The following is a 22,832-nucleotide window of genomic DNA, read 5'->3' on the forward strand; positions in this document are numbered from 1 at the left end:
GAAATGTAACATCTTGAGATTCGAGAAAGGGGCTTTCCTGTGTCACATCAGACAATGCAACTTAAGGCAGGGGAAAATGCCAGATCTCACAATAATAGATGCAAGAAATTTCAAAGCAGTGAAAGGCTGGTGTGACCAGCCATGCATTGTGCAGGACTGTCATTATGATACTGTGTCATATTGTTAATTGACCATCTTCATTTCTTTCCTGTATGTAAAACAATGGAACATCTTGCAATTGATGGTACTGTAAATTTGAAGAAATATGGTTACCTTGTGAATATACAAGCCAATACCTGAATATATCATTTTCCCCCCATACCTGTTTTTAGCATCCATACATGGGACAAATTTTAAGAGCATTTAAAAGGAGATGAGAGTATAAGTAGGACTGCCTGTGGCTTGATGGGCGCCCAGGGGAATTTTCCCATAGTGGATAGGGCCACTTTTTTTAAATTTTTTTTTATTTTTTATTTTTTTAACTTTAAACAAATTTTTATTACACAAGTTTGTCACATAATTGGGTATTTCTCTGCTTTGTATACAATTATTCTTACTCTCCACAGAAAGGCTGCTTCTTAACTTCTCATCTAGTGATGGCAAGCACTAAAATCCTGATTTTAACAGAATCAGTAAAAATGCCTCAGTGATTTAATTTGAAAGCAATACACAGGTACATGACTCTTGTACCCAGTATCAGGAATGTACAAATGTCTTTTTATTCAAAAATACAAAATAAATTATCTGTAGGCATGGACAATGACAGCAGTAAACCATTATATATTGTCAACTGAAACCAGTAACTGATGGTTATAGCGATTTTCTGACATCAACCAGCCTTTTCTTCTGTCATTTTCTTCAAATGACTTCAAGTTATTGGTGAGAAACACTGCCTGGAGCTTCTCATCACAGTTCATTAATAATGGTAAAGTACTATTCTAGGAATTAGAACATGCCACCTCCCATACCACCGCCCATTCCACCCATTCCACCCATTCCACCCATTCCAGCATCCTTCTCTTCTTTAGGAATTTCTGTGACTACGACTTCTGCTGTGGTTAACAGAGATGCCACCCCAGCAGCGTCCAATAAAGCAGTTCTTACAACCTTAGTTGGATCAATGATTCCTTTTTCTACCATATTCACAAAATCTCCAAGCATAGCATCATAACCAACTTCTGAGGAACTCTGTATAATTTTCTCAACTATCAATGATCCTTCAACACCTGCATTCTTAGCAATGGTCATTGCAGGAATTTTGAGTGTTCTTTTAATAATTTCTATACCAATTTTTTGATCTTCGTTAGTTGGAGTTAGTGCATCCAAGGCTGGAATGCATCGAAGCAGAGCACAGCCACCTCCGAGAACAATGCCTTCTTCAACAGCAGCTCGTGTAGCATTGAGTGCATCTGTAACTCTGTCTTTCTTTTCATTCACTTCCACATCACTTGTTCCACCAACCTTCAGCACAGCAACTCCATCTGAAAGTTTTGCTAAACGTTCACTCAGTTTTTCCTTTTCATATTCACTAGTTGTGATATCTAACTGCTCAGTGATTTCTTGAATACGTTTTTCAATTTGAGCTTTATCACCTTTTCCTTTCAAGAACATGACATCATCTTTGGTCACAATGACCTCTCCAACTTTTCCCAAATCGTGAGCCTGAACATCTTCAAGGTTTAGATTCAACCCCTCTTCTCCAAACACTGCACCACCAGTAGCAACAGCCATATCTTTAAGCTGGTTCTTCCTATTGTCACCAAAACCTGGAGCTTTGACTGCTACAACCTGAAGACCAACTTTCAGCCTATTCAAAACAAGTGTACTTAGAGCTTCTCCATCAACATCTTCAGCAATTATGACCAAGGGCTTACGGTGAGCATTGGCAATTTCAAGAGCAGGTACAATGGACTGAATGCTAGAAATTTTCTTTTCACTTAACAGAACATAGGCATCCTGGAATTCACATTTCTGACCTTTTGATGTATTAATAAAATATGGAGAAATATAACCCCGATCAAACTTCATGCCTTCAATGATTTCTAATTCATCATTCAATGTTTTTCCATCCTTTACTGTGATGACACCTTTTCTTCCAACCTTTTTCATTGCATCAGAAATGATATTGCCAATTTCTTTGTCTCCATTTGCAGAAATTGTAGCAACCTGAGCAATTTCTTCAGGGGTTGTCACAGGTTTAGACTGCTTCTTAAGTTCAGCAATTACAGCATCAACAGCTAACATCACACCTCTCCTGATTTCTACTGGATTAGCACCTTTGCTAATCTTCTCAAAGCCTTCCTTAGCAATAGAGCGTGCCAGTACAGTAGCAGTGGTGGTGCCATCCCCAGCCTCTTCATTTGTGTTATTGGCAACATCCTGAACAAGCTTAGCTCCAATATTTTTATATTTATCCTTCAAATCAATTGATTTTGCAACGGTCACACCATCTTTTGTTACTTTGGGACTTCCCCAACTCTGTTCAATAATCACTGTTCTTCCCTTTGGCCCCATAGTAACGGCTACAGCATCAGCTAAAAGGTCTACACCTTGAAGCATTAAGGCTCGGGCATCGGCACCGAATTTCACATCTTTGGCATATGCCCGAATGAGATGAGGAGCCAATGCCCTGGACACTGGCCTCATCTGGCGAAGGACTGCGGGTAATCGAAGCATTTCTGCGGGGCAGCGGCAGGCCGTACGGGTAGCGAGGAAGGCCTTCAGCGGCGAGTGAGGGACGGAGCGCTGGGCGCACACGGCAATGAGTCCGTGTCCCCTCCCTCCGCCGCTCCCCCCGCCCCCGGGCCACTTTTTTTTAAACATCGATTGCACATTTCCTGTGGTCAAGGCTCTAAAGACACAATTCCTGATTCTAGTGAACTTACAATCTAATAAAAGAGATACAAACGCATAATATGTGTGATGGTTAGGGTCATGTTTCGACTTGGCCAGGTAACGGTACCCAGTTGTCTGGTCAAGCAAGTACTAAGCTAATTGTTACTGTGAGGACATTTCATTTACCTAACTCATCAGTAAGTTGACCGTATCTATGGCTGATTACATCTACAGTCAGCTGAGGAGGTTGCTTTCAGCAATGAGAGACTTCTCATCCAATCAGTTGAAGGCTTTAACAGGGGAAGGGATGATATCACAGTCAGAAGAGAGAACTTCCTTCTCTACTTCAGCCAGCCAGCTTCTCCTGGGGATTTCATCAAAACCTTCAATGGAGTTCCTGCCTTGCAACATGGCCTCTGGAATTTTTTTAAAATTTAATAATATATTTTATTTAACCCAATATATGCAAATATTATCATTACAACATGTAATCAACATAGAAATCATTAATGAGCTAGTCTATACCCTTTTTTATAGTTAATACTTTATATTTGTCCTGCTTGTGATTTGAGGAACTTTTGTATCTGTAAATTTATATATTTCACTATTCTGTGCTATTTTTAAAAAAGATTTATTTATTTATTTATTTCTCTCCCCTCCCGCCCCCACCCCAGTTGTCTGTTCTCTGTGTCTATTTTGCTGCATCTTCTTTGTCCGCTTCTGTTGTTGTCAGCGGCACGGGAATCTGTGTTTATTTTTGTTGCGTCATCTTGTTGTGTCAGTTCTCTGTGTGTGCGGCACCATTCCTGGGCAGGCTGCACTTTCTTTCGCGCTGGGCGGCTCTCCTTATGGGGCACACTTCTTGCGTGTGGGGCTCCCCTATGCAGGGGACACCCCTGCGTGGCAGGGCACTCCTTGCGCGCATCAGCACTCCGCATGGGCCAGCTCATCACACGGGTCAAGGAGGCCCGGGGTTTGAACCGCGGACCTCCCATGTGGTAAACGGATGCCCTAACCACTGGGCCAAGTCCGCCACCCTCAATGCTAATCTTAATCACTATTCAATCATTATTTTCCTCAGTCTCTGGGACAAAAATTATCCATATTAGACCTTTTGATATTGTTTCACAGGTCCCCAAAAAGGTCTGTTTATGTTCATTTTTAATTTCTATTTCCTTCATATTTGATTTGCTGTTAAGACCAATTAATGACAATTTTATTTCATATGTTTTATATTTTCAGCTCTAGAATTCCCATTTCATTCATTTTTATGTTTCTGTTTCTTTGTTGAACTTTCCTATCATTTCATCAAGATAAGTATATTTTCCTTTATGTCCTTCTTCATAGCCCTATGGAATTTGAACTCGGACATTCCCATGATCGTAGGAGACAATTGAATAAAATCTCAAAATCTGTACAGATGTCTCAGAGTTTCCTAGAGAACTCTAAAACAAGCTGTTGAAGTATGGTATATATTCTACTAAAAGTTTATACCAAGTGCTGCCAGAGCAGAAATAAGGGAGCTATGGGTCCTTGGGGTGGGAGTCAGAGCAGAGCTCACAGGGAGGCTGTGAGCTGAGCGAAGTCTTAAAAAGCAGAAGCAGCGGGAAAGGGCAATGCACACCAAGGGAGCAGTGTGCTCAGAAGAGGCCCACAGGCATGCCATGAGCTGACAAGAGGTACTGCTGAGTGTGAAGTGGCTGGGGAAGAAGGGCAGGCAATGGGAAAAGCAAGCCGGGCCTGGGAGTTGGCAACGTGGTTTTTTTTAAAGATTTATTTCTATTTATTTCTCTTCCCTTCCCCCCCTCTCAGTTGTCTACTCTCTGTGTCCGTTTGCTGTGTGTTCTTCTGAGTCCGCTTGTATTCTTGTCAGCAGCACCCAGAAACTGTGTCTCTTTTTGTTGTGTCATCTTGCTGCATCAGCTCTCCATGTGTGCGGTGCCACACCTGGGCGGGCTGGACTTCCTTTCGCAGGGGACGGCTCTCTTTACGGGGCACACTCCTTGCGCGTGGGGCTCCCCTACACGGGGGACACCCCTGCGTGGCATGGCACTCCTTGTGCACATCAGCACTGCACGTGGGTCAGGAGGCCCGGGGTTTGGACCCTGGACCTCCCATGTGGTAGGCAGATGCTTTATCTGTTGAGCCAAGTCCACTTCCTGGCAACATGTTTTGAACACTGTTCTAAGGGTTTAGAATGTATCCTGTCAACATCGAGATGCCGTGAAGGGGAGGAAAGCACTCCAATCTGAGCGCTAGAAGCTCCTGCTGGCTGTGGCCTGCAGGGCAGATCTTGGGGAGAAAGCCCGCAGCCGGGAGAAGGGTGCCAAAGCTACTGGAACCAGTGCAGATGGGAAGGGAGGTGGCCGAGACTGGTGGTGACCATCCAACACCCATTCTCCCCTTCTTTAAGAATAACAGAACTGCTCGTTTGAGCGGGGCACATCGCCATCCACGATGAAGTCTCTGTCTCCAAGCCTCCATTGCAGCCAGATATGGCCACGTGAGTATGTTCTAGCAGAAGGGATGGAAGCAAAAGTAAGATACACAACTTGCAGGCAGCGTCTTTAAAGGAAGGAGAGTGCCCTCCCTTCCTTTCCCCCCTTCCCGCTGGCAGTAATCAAGATGTGATAGCGATGCCTCTTGGAGCAAGCCGAGGAGGAGGACAACCTAGCAATGGCATAACAACAAAACTTATGATGCCATAAAGCTGCCATACCAGTCTGTTATTGCTTATTTCCAAATGGTCAGGTGAAAGAGAAGCAAACCTTTTCATCTTCTTTCAGTCTCTGTTCCTGGGGGTCTTTGTCACAGTGGCTGAACTTCTGCCTTAAAAATACAAGACTCTGGAAAACAGACTTGGCCCAGTGGTTAGGGCGTCCGTCTACCACATGGGAGGTCCGCGGTTCAAACCCTGGGCATCCTTGACCTGTGTGGAGCTGGCCCATTTGCAGCGCTGATGCACGCAAGGAGTGCCCTGCCACGCAGGGGTGTCCCCCGCGTAGGGGAGCCCCAAGTGCAAGGAGTGCGCCCCGTAAGGAGAGCCGCCCAGCGCGAAAGAAAGTGCAGCCTGCCCAGGAATGGCGCCGCCCACACTTCCTGTGGCGCTGACGACAACAGAAGCGGACAAAGAAACAAGACACGGCAAATGGACACAGAGAACAGACAACCGGGGGAGGGGGGGAATTAAATAAATAAATAAATCTTAAAAAAAAAATACAAGACTCTAACTGGAGGCAGAGGAACTGTGCAGAAGAGGAAGAATGGTTTTGAAGCGAGGCTGAGGGATAGGAGGATTTTAGCACGACACTCGGATGTGTTGAACATTAGGGTGAATCGTGTTCAATACATAAGAGGTCATAATCGAGTTGGAGATGCAGAAAAAGAGACCGGTTTTGGAGAAAATTTAAGTTCAGACTTGGATATACTGGGTTTGAGCTGCCTGTGACACCAGCTATGGAGATGTGGATCCTCAGGTGCAGTGCTCAACAGAGGGGAAGGAATGTAGGTCTAAATGTGGGTGCTTGAAGATGTAGGTAGTACGTGGAGCCTTGAGAATGCCTCGCGAGAGTCCACTAAGTAAGAAAAAGGCCAAGGATGGGAACCCGAGAGTATCAGAAGGCATTTGGAGGACTTCTGGGCAGAGTAGAAGGATGCAGGACTCTCTCAATAGCCAGAGAACAGGCAGAAGTGGCCTGGGAAAAAAAGTTCCCCGGCGTAGGACACCGGGGCAGGCTGGATGCTGCCCAGAAGAGAGAGGCTCAAGAAAGGAACCGCCATGGTCCTCCAGCACTCCTTCCCACCCTATGAGGAGAAACTCGCTGGCAAAGGGGGCCACAGGGATCCACCTCTCCAGGAAACAGGAGAGGGAGGGATGTGGCATAAGGCTGATTCACTTTTTTTTTTAAGATTTATTTTCTTATTTATCTGCTCCCCCCACCCCCAAAGGCTGTCTCATCTGTCTGCTCCTTGTTTGCTCACTGTCTCCAGGAGACACCAGCAACCAAACCCAAGACCTCCCACATGGGAGGCAAGTGCCCAGTGGCCTGAGGCACATCTGCTCCCCATGGGCTGTGGCATCTGCTTGTTTAGGTGTCTGCTCATTGTAGCAGGGTGCATCATCTAGCTTGTTGCAGTGGATGTGGGTGTCTGCTTGTCTTCTTTAGGAGGCACTGGAACCCGAACCCGGGACCTTCCATTTGGTAGGCAGGTGCCCAACTGGTTGAGCCACATCCACTTCCCTCATTCAACTTTTGACCCACAAATTTGGTCTACTGTGTCCCACGAGCCCTTCCAGGCTGGGCCGGGCTGATCTGTTGTTTGCCTTTGGAGCCGGCACAGAACTAAAAATTCCAACCCCTTCAATCTCCCCCTCTACTGACCAGGACTGGTTGTTGAAGAAGCAGAGGGGAGTGGAATTACTTTCTACCTGGGAAAAGAGCAGGGGCTGCCAGCAAAGGTTGGAGAACTGTCTCTGAGAGTTTGATTTGCAAGGTTCTTAGCCTCCAGGCAGGAACCTCTGTCATCTAGTCCACGTTGCAGCAAACACAGTTCCACCATACATGGAACTGAGAGGGCTGCTAAGAGCACTATCTGCTGGCCAAACAAGGAAGTTCATGTGAGGGAATTAAAGTAAATAAATAAGAAAGGCTTTTTCTGGCCTATACATTCTCCTTCCCCCAAGGCCCTTGGAATTGGGTCTGCAACCCATTACTGGGTCCATGGCCCAGATTTGAGCAATTAACAGGGACAATCCTAAAGATCTAGATCAGGTTGAACCAAGAATCAAAGAATGGCAATAACACAAAGCCTCCCGCCACCAAATCCCTACAAAAGAGAGAAATCGAGGGCAGAGTAAACTTGTCATCATAATCAGATGCCTAGACATCAGTAAAAAAGTACAAGCGATACTAAGAAAATGGAAGAAATGGCCAAGCAAAGGAATATATCAAAGACCCAGGTGAAAATACAGGATTTGAGACAACTAATCAACAAGAGTCAAAATAAGATTAATGAATTGAAGGACAATATGGCTAAAGAGATAAAGGAGGGAAGTAGATGTGGCTCAAGTGATAGGACTTCCACCTACCATATGGGAGGATCCAGGTTCAATCCCTGGGGCCTCCTGGTAAAAAAAGAAGAAAAAGTGTGACTGCGCAGCAAGCCAGGGCTTGCGCAGCGAGCCAAGTATCTACGCAAGTGCCCATGTGATGAGCCAAGTGCCCGCATGGTGAGCCGAGTGCCAGTGCAGTGAGCCAGTGCCCACACAAGTGAGTCACACAGCAAGATGATGACACAACAAAAGAGAGATGAAGGGGAGAGTCAAGGTGAAGTGCAGCAGAAACCAGGAACTGAGGTGGAGCAATTGACAGGGAACCTCTCTCCATATCAGAGGTCCCCAGGATCAAATCCCAGTGAATCTTAGAGGAGAAAGACAAGAAGAGAAGACAAAAAGAGAAATAGATACAGACAATCACAGAGCAAATGGACACAGACAACAAAAATAGCTGGGCAGGGAGAGGGGGAGGGGAGGGGAAAAAGAGAGAGAAAGGACATCATGAAGACATTGAGTGAGCACAAAGAAGAATTTGACTAACTGAATAGAAAATACCTTTGGTCATGGGAATGAAGGACATGATAGGTGAGATTAAAAAAAAACACATTAGAGCTATACAATAAAAGACTTGAAATGATAGAAGAAAGAATAAGTGACACCAAAGACAGAACAGCTGAAATTGAAGAAAGAAAAGAATGAAAAAATTGAGCAGGGCTCAGAGAGTTGAATGATAACACAAAACTCAACAACATACATGTCATGGGACACATATATGTCTGGAACTCCCAGAAGGAAAAGAGAAGGGAAAGGGGGCAGAAAGAATATTTGAGGAAATAATGGAAAAAAATTTCCCAACTCCCATGAAAGAAATGAACTTACATGTCCAAGACGTGCAGTGTATCCCAGTCAGAATAAATCTGAATAGACAAATTCCAAGACACATACTACTCAGAATCCCAAACATCAACAATAAAGAGAAAATTCTGAAAGCAGCAAGGGAGAAACAAACCATCACGTACAAGGGATGCCCAGTAAGACTTAGTGCAGATTTCTCATAGAAAACCACAGAAGCAAGAAGACAGTGTAGGAATCAATTAGGATGCTGAAAGAGAAAAATTGCCAGCCAAGAATTCTTTATCTGACAAAATTTTCCTTCGTATATGGAGGGGAGATAAAAATATTCATGAACAAACAGAAACTAGGAGAGTTTGTAAAAAAGAATCCACCTTTGCAGGAAATATTAGAGGGAACTTGATTCTGGACTCTTGCATCAATTACAGGCACCAGGGCCACCGTTATTCATCGGGTGTACCCTTCTCTTAATAATTGCTCACACGGCTTCAGGCACACTCCTTTGGATCACTCCATTCCTCTGGACCTTGAGCCCTGCCCTTCCAGCCATGGGACATCCAAATCAAGGCTGCGACCCTCGCTATGCCAAGAGGACAGTCTTTGGAAAATGGACGCTCTGTGGAGAAAATGCCTGCTTAGATCTTCGTCCATTCATAATGATGAATGCCACGCTCACTAATGGAACTTGGGTTTCTTCACACACGAATGACTCAGACTGGGCGGCCAACCTCAATAAGACTGCAAACGCCACCCTCTCTGTGCACTCCTTACCCTGCATAACTCTTCCCTTTCTTTTTATAGACTCAAGCAACCAATCCTTTGACTGTAACATCACCCATTGCATCCTTTCCAATTGCTGGAACCATACCAAGCATCCCTACGCTATTATTGTTAGAATTCCCTCCTTAATATGGGTTCCTGTTAATGCTACTGAGTGGACTGGCCCTTCTGAATTAATTACGCACTTACATTTTGGGCAAAAAAGAGCAGTTGGTGTAGTTGTAGCTCTCATCGCAGCTATTATAGCTAGCCTAGCAGCCGCTGCCACTAGTATCACTTCTATAGTCCAATCCAATTCCAATGCTAACACAATAAACAGTAGAAAAAATGGCCACCCCCTTGCAAACACAAAACCTGCTCATTAATCATAATCATGGTGGCCTACTTAATGTACAACAACAAATAGATTTACTAGAAAAAGTACAAATGAAAATGCAACTGACAAGACTGCCCTGTGACATTAATTATCCACACATTTGTGCTACCCCTATCAGTGCCACCGATGCCATGGCAAACTTTACCACAGCCAGAGCAATGTTAAAACAAACCCTACTCAGACATTGGAACAACAACTTCTTAAGTTTAACCACTCAGCTCACCCATCAAATTCTGATCCTTAATAGCACCCGAGCGACTACCATAGTCACCACACTGACCACCAATATTCTAGCTAACCTTCAATCCCTTTTCACTCCCTCTAATCTCATAACATTTGTTATCATTGGATCTGTTCTTCTAATGTATACTCTGTATAAGATATGTACTGCGCAAAGGGCAAAACCTCCGCAAAGATGTTAAAACTTTAGTACTTGTCCAGCAGGCTATGGTCAGTGCTCTAGAAACAGAAGAAGACACTGCAGAAACCGTTTCTCAAGCCGCAAATATCTTCGGCCTCACAGTCCTGCAAAAAATGCAGAGATAAACACCGTGCCAGAGAGCTTGGCTGGTAGCCAATGACGGGAAGATCCTCAGAGGAGGACAACCTAAGACAGGCACAGTCACCTTGGCACAAAACAACACCGGCGCTTCGCCTTGCCTCTAATAAAAGAAAAAAAGGGGAATTGTGGGCAAGCCGTTGATGCCTTGTTAGACATAGGGAAACCTCTCTAACTATAAGGCCTTTGGGGTTCCACCCAAAAGATGGCGCTGAGGCATGCGGCAGACATGCCCGGGCATGCCTGTGCATGTCCCTCAGAAATCTGCCTCCCCCCCAGCAACTAGAGCACATGAACCAATCAGTCTCGCTAAATTAGCATAGCCAGTAAGCTGCTTGTACGTTGCCTCATGGTCTGTAAAAGCTACTACACTTCCTCAATAAATCAGACCTGCGCCACCAGCCTGTGTCTCCAGAGTGGTTACTGTGTGTTGTCTTGCTCTGTTCGTCCTTACCTCTTTGGGAGCGGAGCTGCTGGATGGCACCACAACAGGAACTAACAGCCTGAAAGAAAAAGACAGAAGAGAGAAGCTTGGAGGAGAGTGTAGAAGACAAGAATAGCAGAAACATAATCAAAAGAGTAAAAAGACAGACAAAATTAAGATATGACATATTAAAACCAAAGAATAAAATGGTGGAAGTAAATAATGCATTTACAGTAATAACATTGAATGTGAATGGATTAAACTCCCCAATCAAAAGATATAGGCTGACAGATAAAAATAATCATGAGCCAGCCATATGGTGCCTATAAGAGACTCCCCTTAGACCCAGGGATACAAACTGGCTGAAAGTGAAAGGTTGGAAAAAGATATTCCATGCAAACAATAACCAAAAAAGAGCAGGGGTAGTTATATAATATCGGACAAAACAGAGTTTAAATACAAAAAATTTCTAGGAGATACAGACCATTATATGTTAATAAAAGAGACAATCCAGCAGGAAGATGTAACAATCATAAATGTCTATGGACCTAACCAGGGTCCCCCAAAATACATGAGGCAAACTCTGGCAAAACTAAAGGGAGAAATAGACATCTCTACAATAATAGTTCAATGCACCACTCATATCATTAGATAGAACAACTATACAGAAGGTCAGCAAAGAGACAGAAAACTTGAACAGTATGATAAATGAGCTAGACCTAACAGACATATACAGAACATTGCATCCCAGATCTCTTGCGATCTTTCTACTCAAGTGCTCATGGATCTTTCTCCAGGATAGACCACATGTTAGGTCATAAGGGGTCTCAATAAATATAAAAAGAGGGGGAAACAGACTTGGCCCAGTGGTTAGGGTATCCGTCTACCACATGGGAGGTCCGCGGTTCAAATCCCGGGCCTCCTTGACCCATGTGGAGCTGGCCCATGCCCAGTGCTGATGCACGCAAGGAGTGCCCTGCCATGCAGGGGTGTCCCCCGCGTAGGGGAGCCCCACGCGCAAGGAGTGCACTCCACAAGGAGAGCCACCCAACGCGAAAGAAAGTGCAGCCTGCCCAGGAATGGCGCCGCCCACACTTCCCGTGCCGCTGACGCCCACACTTCCCATGCCGCTGACAACAACAGAAGCGGACAAAGAAACAAGATGCAGCAAATAGACACAGAGAACAGACAACCGGCGGAGGGGGGGAATTAAATAAATAAATAAATCTTAAAAGAAAAAAATAAAAATAAATATAAAAAGATTGAAATAATACAAGGCACCTTTTTAGATCGTAATGGAATACAAACAGAAATCAATAATAGATGGGAAAGGGGAAAATTTGCAAACATGTGGAGGCTGAACAACACACCCTTAACCAATCAGTGGGACAAAGAAGAAATTGTAAGTGAAATTAGTAAATATATTGAGATGAATGAAAATGAGAACAACATATAAAAACTTATGGGATACAGAGAAGGCAGTGCTGAGAGGGAAATTTATAGCCCATAACACCTATGTTTAAAAAATAGAAAGATCTACCTGAACAACTAGAGACACTACAAAAAGACAAACAAACCATTCCCAAAGCAAGCAGAAAGAAAGAAATAAAGAGTAGAGCTGAAATAAAGGAGATTGAGAACAAAAAAAAAAGGGGAGAGAGAGAGAGAGAAAATCAACGAAACCAAAATCTGGTTCTTTGAGAAGATCAATAAAATTGACAAACTCTTAGCTAGACTAACAAAGAAAAAAAAGAAAAGATGCAAAGAAATAAAATCAGAAAAGAAAGGGAGAAGTTACGACTGACCCCACAGAAATAAAAAGGATCATAAGAGGATATTATGAGAAATTGTATGCCAAGAAATTAGACAACCTAGATGAAATGGACAAATTCCTAGAAAAGCACAAACAGCATACACTGGCACTGCAAGAAATACAAGAACTCAACAAACCAATCACATTTAAAGAGATTGAATCCGTCATCAGAAATATCCCACAAAGAAAAGTGCAGGACCAGAAGGCTTCACAGGTGAATTCTATAAAGCATTTTGAGAAGAAAATAACACCAATCCTGTTTAAACTCTCCCCCAAAAATTGAAGAGGACAGAAAATTAACCAACACATTTTATGAAGCCAACATCACCCTAATACCAAAGCCAAATAAAGACACAACAAGAAAAGAAAATTACAGACCTATCTCTCTAATAAACATAGGTGCAAAAATTCTATACAAAATATTTGCAAATGGAATCCAATAACATATCAAAAAAAATTATATACCACGACCAAATGGGACTTATTCCTGGTATGCAAGGGTGATTCAACATAAAAAAAAAAAATCAATAGTGTAATATACAACATTAACAAACTGAAGGAAAAAACCCCACATGATCATCTCAATTAATGTAGAAAAGGCATTAAACAAAATCCAGCATCCTTTCTTGATTAAAAAACATTTCAGGAGATGGAAATAAAAGGAAAATTCCTCAATAGGATAAAGGGCATATATGAAATACCCGCAGCTAACATTGTACTCAATGGGGAAAGGTTGAAAGCTTTCCAAGATTGGAAACAAGACAAGGATGCCCACTATTACCACTGTTATTCAACATTGTGCTAGAAGTTCTAGTTAGAGCAATTAGACAGGAAAAAATAATAATAAAAAGCATCCAAATAGGAAAAGAGGAAGTAAAACTCTCACTATTCACAGATGAAAAGATCTTATATTTAGAAAATTCTGAAATATCTACAACAAAGGTACTGGAACTAATAAATGAGTTCAGCAAACTGCCAGGATACAAGATCAACATACAAAAATCAATAATGTTTCTGTAAACTAGTACTGAGCAATCTGAGGAGGAAATCAGGGAAAAAATGCCATTCACAATAGCAACAAAAAGACTCAAATACCTAGGAATCTATTTAACCAAAGAAGTACAATACCTATATACAGAAAATTAGAAAACATTGTTAAAAGAGATCAATGAAGATCTAAACAAATGGAAAGACATTCTGTGTTCATGGACTGAAAGACTAAATATCATGAAAATGTCAGTCCTACCCAAACTGACTTAAAGGTTCAATGCAATACCAATCAAAATTCCAACAGTCTACTTTACAGAATTAGAAAGGGCAATTATCAAATTCATTTGGAAGTGCACTTGAGTAGACAGAAACATTTTAAAAAAGAAAAGCAATATGGGAAGAATTTCACTGCCTGATTTTGAAATTTTGACCAGTTACAGTGGTCAAAACAGCATGGTACTGGAATAAAGTTAAATGCACTGATTGTTGGAGTAGAACTGAGAGTCCAGAAATAAACCCTCACCTCTACAGCCAACTGGTTTTCAACAAACCTACCAAGTCTATGTTAATGGGACAAAATTGTCTCTTCAACAATTAGTGCTGAGAGAACTGGATATCCATAACCAAAAGAATGAAAGAGGCCCCCTATCTCACTCCCTAGACAGAAATCAACTCAAAATGGATCAAAGACCTAAATATAAAAGCCAAGAATATAAAACCACTAGAAGAAAATATGGGGAAGCATCTTAAAGATCTTGTGATAGGTGTGGTTTACACCCAAAGCATGAGCAACAATAGAAAAAAACAGATAAGTGGGACTTCCTCAAAATTAAACACTTTTGTACCTCAATGGACTTTGTCAAAAGGATGAAAAGGCAGCTGACTCATTGGGAGAACATATTTGGAATTACATATCTGATAAAGGATTAATATTCATGATATACAAAGAAATGCTACAACTCAACCATAAAAAGACCAATGATATGATTAAAAAAGGGACAAAAGACTTGAACAGACATTTGTCCCAAGAAGAAACACAAATGGTGAAAAAACACAAAGAAATACTCAACATCACTATCAATTAGGGAAATACAAATCAAAACTACAAAGTATCATTTCACACCTATTAGAAGGGCCACTATTAAAAAGACAAAAAGGGAAGCAGATGTGGCTCAAGAAGTTGAGCACCTGCCTTCCACATGAGAGGTCCTGGGTTTGGTTCCTGGTGCTTCCTAAAGAAAATGAGCAAACAACGAGCAAACACAGGGGAAACAATGTGGCTCAGTGATTGAGTGCTGGTCTCCTGCATATGAGGTTCAAGTTCAATCTCTGGTCCTGGCACCTCAAAAAAAAAGAAAAAAGAAAGAAAAAAGACAGAGAACTACAAATGTTGGAGAGGATGTGGCGAGCTGCAGAATGGTACAGCCACCATGGAGGACTGTTTGGCAGTCCCTAAAGAAGTTGACTATAGATTTGCTATGTGACCTGGCAATACCACTACTAGGTATATACCCAGCAGAACTGAGAGCAGTGACACAAACATCTGCACACCAATGTTCAGACCAGTATTGTTCATGTTTACCAAAATATGTAAACTACCCAAGTGTCCATCAACTGATGAATGGATAAACAAACTGTGCTATATACACACAATGGAATATTATGCAGCTGTAAGAAGAAATGAAATCATAAAACATATAACAAATGGATGAACCTGGCACACATTATGCTGAGTGAAGCCAGCCAGACACAAAAGGACAAAAACTGTATAATTTCGCTATTATGGACTAAATATATTATGTAATCTTATGGAATTAATAACTTGAATAAGGGTCACCAGATAATAGAATGAGTTTAGAGAATGGAAAGGTGAGGGTTAACTAGTGCAGAATTGGCGAAAAGCATGAGTGTTAATATTTGGAAATGAATAGAAAAGGTGGAAGCACATCACGGTGTTTGTCACTAGCAGTGCTGTAATATGGGTATGACTGTAGTTGCAAGGGAATGTTGCAAGGGAAGTGGACTTTGGCCCAGCGGTTAGGGCGTCCGTCTACCACATGGGAGGTCCGCGGTTCAAACCCCGGGCCTCCTTGACCCGTGTGGAACTGGCCCATGCACAGAGCTGATGTGTGCAAGGAGTGCCCTGCCACTCGGGTGTCCCCCGTGTAGGGGAGCCCCATGCACAAGGAGTGCACCCCGTAAGGAGAGCTGCCCAGCGCGAGAGAAAGTGCAGCCTGCCCAGGAATGGCACCGCACACACAGAGAGCTGACACAACAAGATGACGCAACAAAAAGAAAGACAGATTCCTGTGCCGCTGACAACAACAGGATCGGACAAAAAGAACACGCAGCAAATGGACACAGAGAACAGACAACTGGGGCGGGGGGTGGGGGGAAGGAGAGAGAAATAAATAAAATAAATCTTTAAAAAAAAAGAAAGGGAATGTCTAAGATCAGGTAAATTACTAAAAGGAAAGCTAAAAAATGTTCCATGGGACTGTATAGCATAGTAAAACCTCATGTGAAATATGAATAGGTAATATTGCATATAGAAGACTGTTTTTCTTTCAAGCTGAACAAATACATGTTATTTATACAAGATGTGAATATCAAAAAATAATTGCTAAATGAAAGAAACCAGACACAATATTGCATGATTCCATTTATTTGATATGTAAATATAAATCAATTTATAAAGATGAAATTAGGTTAGTGGTTATGTGGGGCTGTGGAAGGCTAGCAGGATCAAGAGGTATATGGAGTTTTTCTTTTTGGAATAATGAAATTGTTCTAAAATTTTTTTGGTAATGAGTGCCCAATATTGTGATTATACTAAAAGGCATTGATTGTACACTTTGGATAGAGTGTATGGTATGTGAATATATGTCAATAAAATTACTTTAAAATAAATAAATACATAAATAAGCAAGAATAGCATTATTCTCTATAATTCTCTGGGCTTTCCCTCATGCTTGTCTCTTCACGGTCACACGCTGGCTGCTGTAGCACCAGATATCACAGCCATAGTTGAGTCCAAAAGAAGGAAAGAAAAGATGGGACCAAGAAGGCAGAAGACTCCCCAGGAGCACCAGTAGATTGTGGCTTATGTCTCATTGGCCAGAAGTGTGTCACGTGGTCACCCATAACTGCCTCTTTAGTGGACACAGCATGTGAGAAACGGTCGGGAAGGTTAACTAGTGAATAGTGCCTGGGGAACACGTTTAAGAGATGTTGGCAGTAGAGATGTTACTGAAGACCAAAGAAGACTTTGTTCCGTCTTGTGCTTGCCATGCATCCTGCCCTCTGGGGGCCTTTTTCCTCTGCACTCTTCCTTTTCCTCCTCACCCAGTTAACCCCTGCTTATCCTTCGGCTCTCACCTCAAGCAGTCCTTCCTCCGGAAAGCAGGCTCTGACCTCCTTTTCTGGCCAAATCAAATCCCACAGTGTGTATTCTCAGGGCACTGGGCGCCTCTGCTTGATAGCCTGGTCATAGTTGTAATGTTGGTATATATTTTTTAATGACAATTTGATTTTTCCCCACTAGTCTGTAAAGTCTATGAAGCTGGGTCTGTGATTGAGCTCCACTGTGTCCCCAGTGTTGGACATGTAATGACAGGCAATAAACATCTATTGGATGGAAGGATGGATGGATGGATGGATGGGTGAAATTTTTCAATTATGAGGTTTATGGCAATTTTGGCAAATGTATCAAAAATAAGCTTGAAGAAAATTATTCTCAACAATTATGAATATATTCTGCTTATGAATATATTGTTCATGGAACATTCAATGTGCTAAAAGCTAAGAGCCTTGGGTGATTAAGGCTTCTTGTGAATATAGTCTTCTTTTATTTATATCCATGAAGAATATATTGTTGACTATTAATATTTTCATAAGAAGTGTTTATTCATGTTCATAAAAATTAAAGAAAACGTGAAATCAGAATATTCAGTAAATTTAGCAAATTGGCTTTAGGTGACTTTGTCTGCTCCCAGCATCACCAGCTCTTTGAAGCTTTTTGGAAGCAAAGGAATGAAAAGAGACAGGGCCGTAACTTGAGGGAGGGGCTGAGCTGAGGGAAGATTTTTCTGGAAAGCTGCAACGTGAGTGAGTTTGTAGTCTGAAAGGAGGGATTCAGTGAGGAGGAAGCAATGGTCAAGTCGAGCGAGACGGAGGACACTGGTCGGAGCAAGACTTTGGGAAGGCTGGAAGGGAGGATGTCAGGAGCACAAAGGGGACCCTCAGCAGTAGACTGCAGCTGTGGAGGCTCCAAATAAACCCCTCCTCCTGGGATGCATGCCTCCTATGCTCCCAGTTTTGACAGAGCTGACCTTGTGGTCAATGGGACATTAGCAAGAGGGGTGCAAGCTGAAGTTTGGAAACTGCACACTGGGGCTTGTCCTCTTGGGATGCTCTCTCGGAACACTCCCTCTTGGAATGCAGCTGTCATGCTCCGAGAAGTCCAGTCGAGCTACCTGGGCAAGCCACGACGAGGAAGCCCCGGGTGACAGCCCCAGCTGGGCTCCCAGCCAACAGCCGGCATCAACTTGCAGCCCTGTGAGTGCACCAGCCTGGAACTGGATCCTTCAGCCTCAGTTGAGGGGCTCCAGGTCCCTGCCAAGTCCTGCCCACATTGCAGGATCATGGGCAAAATTCTTGCAAGTTTTGTGCTTTTAAGCCACTAAGTTTTAGAGTAGTGGTTTGCATGGAACAATAGGGATTGCTTTTCCTCTGAGTTTTGGCCTGAATGCTGCTTTATTCTAACCTATTATATATTTATTATAGCTCTATCTCTGTCAATCAAGGTTTATCTACCTAAGGACCCTGAGATACCAAGACTCCCGGAACCTTCCCCAATGCCTGGATCTATTGCAGTGGCTTTTAGTAGAGAGGTTAAATGCTGTAATGCTTGAGTTTGAATCCTGCCTTGGCCACTCATTGGCTGCAAGTCTTGGTCAAGCTACTTGCCTTCTCAGTGCTTCCGGCAGGGCCCCTGGGTAGGGCAGCGTAATAGTCAGGGTTCTCCAGGGAAACAGAACCAAGAGGAAGATATTAATGCATTCCCCAGGAAAAGCTGGCTGGCTGAAATAGAGACAAGTTCTTTCTGACTGCAGAAACCATCAGCCTTCCCTTTAAGGCCTTCAACTGGCTGAATGAGTCTCCTCTCATCTCTGAAAGCCATCTCCTTTGTTGATTGTAGATGTGACCAGCCATAGATGCAGTCACCTGACCCATAACTTAAATCTACCAACTATCCTCACTGGCCAGTGCTTGCCTGGACCCAATGACGGGACACCACAACCTAACAAGCTGACCCACGAATTCAACAATCACAGACACCCCTGAGGAGAGAGCTGAAGCCAGCTGAGGGGCGGAGTCAGAACAAGGCTCGGTGTCCTGCTGAGAAAGCAGCTCTGCCCTCGGCCGCTCAGCTGACCAGGCAGGGAAGGACACAGCCTTTGTCTGGACTCCCCTCTCCCAGACCCTGCCCTGAGGGGCCAAGGAACTGTAAATGGGCATCGGCAGTAGCCAGGCGGTCACAGAATAAGGAACCTTAGACCTGGGAAGGTACACGCATCTTCCTGGACCTGGAGCCAGGTGTAGCCAGGTTCCAACATCAGAGGGGCAGGACCTGGGTGGGTTTGGAGCCAGAGGTCACCCAGAGTGTGCAGTTGGTAGGGGAGCCCATCGTCATCATCACCACTAACGTCCACGAGCCATGACTGTGTTCTGAGCACTAGTTTAAGCCCTGTACACATATTAACTCATTTAATTCTCACAGTCACTTTAGGAAGCCAAAACATGACTCCCTGCATGGTACAGCTGAGGGTGGAGGGGTTTTGTAACTTGCTGAGAGACACGCAGCTGGTAAGCAGCAGGGACCCCATTCAAACCCCGGCAGTCTGGCTCCCAAGCCCACTCGGAACCACGGAGTGATACTGTTAGCTGGAAGATGTGCTTATTAAAATTGCTTCAGACAATGGATGAGGCTCAAGTGGTTGAGCCCCTGTCTCCTGAGTTCAGTCCCCAGGGCATCCTAAAAACAAACACACAAAAAACCAACAACAAAGCAAACAAATGAAAAAACCAACCCAGGGGAGCCAGTGTGGCACAGGGGTTGAGCACCAGTTTCCCACGTATGAGGTCTGGGGTTCGATCCCCAGCCCCGGTACCTCCAAAAAAAAAAATTTCTTCACTTAAGCAGCTCTGAAAATTCTAATACATGAATTGAGCTGGTTTTCTAGTCATCTAATTTTAGAAGTTTACTCTTGGCACTTAGTTCCCTGAAGGACATTAGCCAGACCTTCTCAGTTCTGCTTACAGGAATGAGGAAACATCTCAGCAAAACCAGACAGGGTGGTGTCAGCAGCACCTGTGACCTAGTAAATCTGTACCTTTCCTCGGAGACAAAAAAATAAAAGCTTGATGTCCATGAGCGGTGAGCTGAGGAAGGGGTTAGGAAGACCTTGCACCAAGGTACCTGCCCAACATTATCTAAACTGTGGTTTATTCATTTATTAGCCGCTGAAACCAGGGACAGGTCTGCTATGCTTGAGACAAGGCAAGATAGAGAAACTATGCATCCCTCCTCACCAGACCCCTGGGAGCAGCTCCTTGTCTTTTTCTCTTTTTTTACTTGTTTTTCTTCTCACCTATCCCTATTTCTTTGCCCAGGTAAACCCTATCTCCATTCTCACTTTGAACTGGTTTGGGGAAGATTCCCCCAGTTCCTTGCTTGTGCATTCGCGATGAATCACCTTCCCACTGAGAGACGTGTTTCTCCTTTATGGAGCCGGATCGGGCGGGCCCTTCTTTTGGAAACGTGTGGTGCTTATGGAACGATATTATCAAAGACGCTGACCAGGGAAGCAGATGTGGCTCAGTGGGTGAGCACTGGCTTCCCACATGTGAGGTCCCAGGTTCAACCCCCAGTGCCGGTACCTTAAAAAAACAAAAATTAAAAAAAGCTGCTGCTTTTGGAGCAAGTGCTCAGAGTGCCCCTCTGGCCATTTCTCCCCAACCAGACCACTCCTGCCTCCCATCCCATCAAAATCCTATGTCCACTGCCACCATCTCCGTGAAGCCTTCCCAGTCACTCTCCTCCTGGAAACTCATCCATTGGCCCCTACTTTGTCCAGAGCCACTGGTTGCCCTGCACTTATTCCAGGGCTTGCCAGTGCTGAATGCCCACTGCACTGGGCAAGAGCAGCCTCCACCTGCCCCCTGAGATGGTGGGATAGCCGCAGGGCAGCTGCGACCCAACCTGTGCCTGGTGACGAGCGCAGTGGCCCAGCCAGGAGGCGATCCTCCATGCCGCCCTACCAGAAGGGGTGTCGGGAGCAGGTGGGCAACACGGCTGCAGAGAGGACAGGCAGCTGCGAGGCCTGGAGTCCCCGAGGGTGCTAGCCCACCCTGCCTGAGCTCTTCTGGGCACACTAAGTCAGAACAAGGGGGACACTGGCAGAGGAGCTGGGGTTGGGGGCAGTCTCCAGGGTGTGGTTGGGATCAATATTTCCCTATATTCACCTGCTGGGTTTTTTTCTCTCTTCCTAGTATTTCTCTCCTTTCTAACCCTCCCTTATATGCAGGTAGGCAGCTGTGCTCATTGCCTCTTCGTGGGGCAGGGCAGGGCAGAACAGAAAAGTTGCCCAGCAAACACTACCGCTTTCCTGGACTTGCTTGTCCATCGGTCTGGTCTAAGGCTCCAAGGCAGAGAGAATTTCCTGGACTCTTGGAGAAAGATGAAGGGAGCAGGGCATCCTCTCCCTGTAGACCAGAGGGTGATTTCTTCCTGGGCTGGAGGGAGAAGGCAGTGGGTCCCAGGAGCGGAGCAGCCCTGGCCTGGCTCCCTGGCAGCCCCCCAGGGTCCCAGGAAAGGATAGAGTGTGTGTAGGGCTGAGATGGAGTCTGCAGAGTTCCTGGGCCTGGGGGGCCACAGGGTAGGGATTTTGCGTGTCTTGGCAGTACCCGTGTGGATATTTGTCCAAAAATAAGCTGTCTTGGCACAGGTTAAGATTGGAGAACTGGGGCACACCTAAAGAACCAGTTGGGGAGTAGAGAAAAGCATCTCCAAGAAGAACTAGGCTCCCCCCAGTATCGCAGAATAATTGACTTATGACAAACATTTAAACCTCAAGTGCACCCAAGTTCATAGACTGAGTCGTCTACCCAGGCACATGTTCTCCCATTGTGAGTCCTGGGGATCCAATCTGGGGATCCAATGGGAGCAGGGGAGCTGCAAACTCGATGGGTCCCCTCTGCTGGGATGGGAAGTAGGGAGGAGGGGCCTGGCTTTCCCGCAGGTACTAGATGGCAATTCCCCAGGGAGCTAGGCCTACCACCTGCCCACCCCTCAGGGGCACAGACAACTTTGGGTAACACTCATGGGCAGAGAGCTTGGTAAGCATGCACAGGGGGCCAGGAGACAAGAGAAGGGAGGCCTCATGATGGTTGTCAAAGCAAGGGATTTTAAATAATTTAAGAATTATTTATGGGGAAGCGGATGTAGCTCAAGTGATTGGGCTCCTGTCTACCATATAAGAGGTCCAAGGTTCAATTCCTGGGCCCTCCTGGTGAAGGCAAGATGGCCCGCGTGGCGAGCTGGCACAGCAAGATGACACAACAGAAAGGGACACAGAGGAGAGACAATAAGATATGCAGCAGACCAGGGAGCTGAGGTGGCACAAGAGATTGAGTGCCTCTCTCCCACTCTGGAAGGTTCCAGGATCAGTTCCCAGTGCTGCCTAAAGAGAAGACAAGCAGACACAGAAGAACACACAGCAAATGGACACCGAAAGCAAGTGCAAAAACAGTGGGAGTGGGAATGGGGGAGGATTGAAATAAATAAATTAAAAAAAAAAAAAAGAATTATTTAGGAGCATCCACTCTGAGCCTGGTCCCGGGCTAGGCGCCAGGGAATAAGTGAAATAATGTATGCAAGAAAACATTTTGGGGGAAACGGACTTTGGCCCAGTGGTTAGGGCGTCCGTTTACCATATGGGAGGTCTGCGGTTCAAACCCCGGGCCTCCTTGACCCGTGTGGAGCTGGCCCATGTGCAGTGCTGATGCGCGCAAGGAGTGCCGTGCCACGCAAGGGTATCCCCCGCGTAGGGGAGCCCCACGCGCAAGGAGTGCGCCCATGAGGAG

At 44.6% G+C, this 22,832-nt stretch overlaps 1 pseudogene; it reads right to left on the reverse strand.

Moving 5' to 3' along the window:
• Positions 1–696: 696 nt before the first annotated feature.
• LOC101426957 (60 kDa heat shock protein, mitochondrial pseudogene) lies at positions 697–2,795 on the reverse strand (annotated as a pseudogene).
• Between the last annotated feature and the right edge of the window lie 20,037 nt (positions 2,796–22,832).

This window comes from Dasypus novemcinctus, chromosome 3, assembly GCF_030445035.2.
Source record: "Dasypus novemcinctus isolate mDasNov1 chromosome 3, mDasNov1.1.hap2, whole genome shotgun sequence".
Taxonomy (NCBI): Eukaryota; Metazoa; Chordata; class Mammalia; order Cingulata; family Dasypodidae; genus Dasypus; species Dasypus novemcinctus.